Below are 5,247 nucleotides of genomic sequence, written 5' to 3' on the forward strand. Positions count from 1 at the left end.
TTCTGTTTGCTTCTTTCTTTATTTATTATCTTGTTCCAAAGGAAAGCAGTGAGCACCTTCCACCTTCCTGATGTGCAGCAATCTCTCTTCCACCACCCGTTGAGAGTTCATTTGCCCTTCTTTGGGGACTCTGGGCACTTGGTGAGCAGCTAAACTGATTTCCTCAATATCTGAGGCACACACCCCCACAACTCATGCTGTGAAATCCCATCATTTCCCTTCTCCCTGTTTTTTTTTCCCCCTGCATCCCATGCAGCTCCTGCCCTGTGGTGCCCAGCTCCTCCTGCAGCACAAGTAACAACCTGAGCCCTGAGGGTCTTTCTGCCCTCCCAGCCACAGCTTTCTCTATCTGAAAGGAAGCATCTGGTAATCCTGAATTACTCTTTTTTTTTTTTTTAATTATTATTCTTCCAATTAGGCTGAAGGAGATCAGCTGGCACAAAACTTACACCAGGGATGAGGAGGAGGCAGCATGGTGGTGTAAACCTTCACGGAATCGAGCTAAGAGTTGGCTGTATTAACATTTTTTTCCTGTTTTCCCCTCACTTCCAGTTCACACCCACCTGAGATCTCAACTGCCTGTCCCAGAGAGTGATTATGTTGAAACAGGAGAATTTGTGGCATGAGCCCTGCTGCCCCTGAGGAGTCATTTGTCCTTGTGCAGCAGACCTTGTGCCTGGGCAGGTGCCAGAGTTGTCCCCACTTTGGTGGGAATGGCTCCAGGCCAGGGCCTTTACAGGAGCTGATGGTTGTGCTTTGAGTTTTGCAACTCAATCATTTTGCTGGTGAGTTTCTTGGCAACTTGTGAGAATCTTTGAGAGCAAAATTTGGCCAGGGAGCACTAAGGTACCAAAGTTCACACATGAACTTCTCATCTGGAAATGGCTCTGCCTTAATGCCAGTAGTTAATCAAGGCCAGAGTGTGCCTGTTCCAGCTCCTCGAGTGCAGTCTCTGTGAATTTGACCTCTTCCAGTCCTCCTTTGCTTTGCTTTGGGGTTGTTTTTTTTTTTCTTTTTACCACCAATGCCTTCCCCTAATTCCATAGATTAATTCTCTGGTGCTAAAGACACATCTGAGCCCACTCATGTTCTATATTCACAAGCCTGAGCAAGGGAAAGGAGTCAAACACACATCTAATAAGTACTGCAGTAACTCCTACCATATGTTTGGCCTTTGAGGAGCACAAATGGAGTTTCTCAAGTGGCAGCATTTCAGAATACCAACCACATGCACCTCCCAAATGCTGGCTTGAGACTTTCCTTCTCCTTCCAAAGGAACTCAAGAGATGTGAAGGTTGGGTGCTGGGCAGCTTAACACCTCCTGGAGAGCAGCAGGGCTGAGCCTTGCTCACCTCACCCCCTTGGCCAAGGACTGAGGAGGAGGCATCTGTGGCCTGGCAGAGATGTCCCTCAGCAGGTGGGTTCCTTCTCCTGCCTTGGGGATGGATGAACAGTTTTTTTCCATCTGCAAGGGGTGAAGTTTCCAGTGTCACTGCTGGTTATGGGCTGTTAACTGTGGGACACGCAGGGGGTTGTCCCTGGAGCTGTTAGGTTAGAAGCTGAGGCCACACAGGGGTAGATTTATGGGTTGTTTTTTTTTTTCCCTTCTCTGGGAAGATGGTTGCTGTGAACAGACATGTCCCACGCTGGCTTGGGGACTTGGTGTCCTCTCAGGGCTGTGTCTCAGCTCTGCTGAAGAGGCCACAACTTCTCTTGGTGGTGATGCTTCATCTTCCTACTTGGCTTGTGTGTGAAAACCACAAGGATTTGGTGCTTGAACACAGTCAGAGGGCTGCTGGTTGCAGCCACGAGGGAAGGTGGGTGGCTCTCCCTTCCTAATGTTTCAAGGATGTGTCAGGAAACCAGTTCCCAGGGTGAGCCCAAACCCTGGTGGCAGCTGGAGCCCTCACCCTGGGATAAGGCTGGGGTGTGAGAGCAACACTAGGCTTTGCCATCCCCTCTCCATGCAATCCTTTTCCCTAACACATATTTTTGTGGCTGTTTGGAGACATGGGCTGCTGGGCAGGTCTTGGAACCTCTTGCTGACTGACTGGCACAGGGAGTTTGGTCCAGATGTTGTGTGAGCTCATCCAGATCATCAACACCTTTGAGCTTGGTCAAACACCTCCTGGTGCTCTGCCTCGGTCCTAATCTGCCTGTGCCTTTGGGAATGGGCTGGAACAGAGGCTTTTATTGAGTGCTGCTTGGAAGGGTTGGAATTTTTCACTGCTCTCTACTTTCCAGCCATCTTGTTTTACCCTGAGCTCTCCCTCTCCTTGAAGGGCAGCATCATCTGCCTTCCCTCCTGGGGATGGAGGGGGTCAGACCCTTGCAGTCTCTCCCATGGAGTGGGAATATCAGTGGTGAGCCCAGAGGAAGAGAGAAGACCCTTACCCACCTCACTCCTTGGCCCAGGAGCTGGTGTTTCCCCGTTTCCAAGCCTTTGGAAGCACCTAAAGGGGGGAACATCCTGCTCCCCAAATTTTGGTCTTCCTCTCCTCCCCAGTGCACGGGCTGGGAGGAGAAGGAAGGCTGTCAGCAATTCGGTGTCTGCTTTGCTCATCCCGCTTCCCAGCAGGGCTTTGTTTCTTCCTCTTCTCCCCAGTGCAAAAGGTTAATTAATGGCACGGTTAATTAAAGAGCTCTTTCCACGGTTCCTCGGAGCTGTCACCCTTTGCCTCGCAGGCTCCATCCCCGCTGATCTGTTCCTGCCGTAATTAACTGCCTGGTGCTCTCTGGCCCCAGCTCCCGGGATTCCATGTCACAAAGTCCCTTTTAGCCTTTCCCTTGGGGGTCCTCATAGGGCCGGGGTCCTTCCCCCCCCCCCCCCCCCCCCCCCAAATCCCGGGTGTAGCGGCAGCCGCTGCCGGGCTATGGCGCGGTGTGACCGCCAGGGGGAGCGCGGGGATCGGGCACGGACCCGGGGGACCGGGACCCCCTGGAACCGGGACCTCTGGAACCGGGAACCCCTGGATATGGACCCTCTGGGATAGGGGCCCCCTGGACATGGATCCTCTGGAACCGGGACCCCCTGGATATGGACCCTCTGGAGCCGGAACCCCCTGGATATGGAGCCTGTGGAACCGGAACCCCCTGGATATGGACCCTATGGGATAGGGACTCCCTGGATATGGATCCTCTGGAACCGGGACCCTCTGGAACCGGGACCCCCTGGATATGGACCCTCTGGGACAAGGATCCCCTGGACATGGACCCTCTGGGACAGGGGCCCCCTGGACATGGATCCTCTGGAACCGGGACCCCCTGGATATGGACCCTCTGGAGCCGGAACCCCCTGGATATGGACCCTGTGGAACCGGAACCCCCTGGATATGGACCCTATGGGATAGGGACTCCCTGGATATGGACCCTCTGGAACCAGGACCCCCTGGATATGGACCCTATGGGATAGGGACTCCCTGGATATGGACCCTCTGGAACCGGGACCCCCTGGACATAGACCCTCTGGGACAAGAATCCCCTGGATATGGATCCTCTGGAACCGGGACCCCCTGGACATGGACCCCCTGGAATAGGGACCCTCTGGAACTGGGACCCTCTTGATATGGACCCTCTGGAACCAGGACCCCCTGGATATGGATCCTCTGGAACCAGGACTCCCTAGGACACGAGCACTGGTGGGACTGGGACCTCCATGAATTTGTACACTGGTGGGACCAGAACCCCTCCCTCCCCCCCGTTGTGGGCCGAGGGTATGGACCCTCGTGGGACAGGTAATCCCATGGATATGGACACTAGTGGGACTGGGAAGCCGATGGACACAGATAGTGGTGGGACTGGGAGCCCCCTGGACACGGTCACAGACCCTTGTGAGACCAGTGGGGGAGGGGGGGGCTGTCAGGGGGACTTGGGGACCTTGGCAGCCACAGCTGGAGGAGCCCAAGCCCAGGGAGCTGTGAGGACAGTGCTTTCTCCCACGGAAACCATTTGGGAAGGGCTGAGGCAGGTAAGGAAGAGCTGCCCTGCCCGGGAACACAGCAGGAAGGGAAACAAAACCTTGCTGCCAAGGGCAGGGAGAGCGATGGGGGCTCTGAGGCCATCAGCTTCACTGCATTATTCAGCAAGCAGCTCCTTAGCGACCTGACGCACTTTCCTCCCCGCTGCCTGCCCCAGCCCCGGGTGTTCTGTCCCTCCATCCATCGGTCCAGAGCATTTCTGGGCTCCTGAGCCAGGGAGGAGGCAACTGCTTTAAATTTGTATGTAAATTCGCTCCCTCTTCTCTTACCCTTCCAACCTTTCTGTCTCACCTCCCTGGGTATTTTTTTTTTTTTTTTTTTTGTTTCGTTTTGGTTTGGTTTTTGTTTTGTTGTTGTTGTTGTTGTTGTTGTTTGGTTTGTTGGGTTTTTTTCCGTGTCTGCCTTCACCCTGGGGCTTTTTTCTCTCACCTCATCACTCATCTCACCCCCGAGAACCCAAATTATCCGCGGGCTGGGGCAGGTCTTGCAGCTCACCCCCGTTCCTGCCCTCACCTTCCTTCCCACGGAGCCTCTTTTGACCCCGTGTCCCTCGGTGTCCTCCTCACCCCAAGACCCGTGACACAGCCCAAATGTCCTTTTTGGCTCTGACCTCGTTACCTGCTCCACTTCTCCCACCTTTGCTCCCAGCACATCAGGAGGTAATTTGCAGCCCTGCTGCCTGGTAATCCGAGCTGGAGCTGCTGCTGAGCTCCTCGATCTTCTCAGCAGCTCTGCCTGGCTCAGGCCCCTGCATGTTTCTGCTAATTAAAAACAAACGAGGAGGGGACGCCTGGCAAGCGATGCACCCGATGGCTCCAACCCACCCCGCTCCGTTTGCTGCAGTTCTGCGAAATGCCGGGGATAAATAAGGTGGAAATGTCCATTTCTGCCATTCTGGAAGAAGAGAGAGAGAGAGATCAGGGATATTATTATTCCTTTCTCAGCATCCTGTGCAGGGGGAAACCTGCCCTTGCTGGGACCCTTCCCAAAGGCTCGGCTTGGTTTCATCCATCACCACATCTTGGCTGGTGCTGGTTCTTTAGGGGAGGGGGAAAAAAAAAAAAGTGCCAAATTGGCCCTTTCCCCCCGCCATGCCTGAGAGGGGAGCAGCTGGAGGCAGTCACCAGCCAGGCCGAGCTTTCTCCTCTCCAAAAAAAGCAGAAACGGCAGCAACTGGGGTGGTGGGAGGGGGGGAAAAACCCAGCAGGCAGCTGGGAAGCAGGAGGCAGCAGCCGTCCCCAAAGCCTGGCCAGGATTGTACTCAGCATTC

The sequence above is a fragment of the Heliangelus exortis genome, chromosome 13 (genome assembly GCF_036169615.1).
Source record: "Heliangelus exortis chromosome 13, bHelExo1.hap1, whole genome shotgun sequence".
Lineage (NCBI taxonomy): Eukaryota > Metazoa > Chordata > Aves > Apodiformes > Trochilidae > Heliangelus > Heliangelus exortis.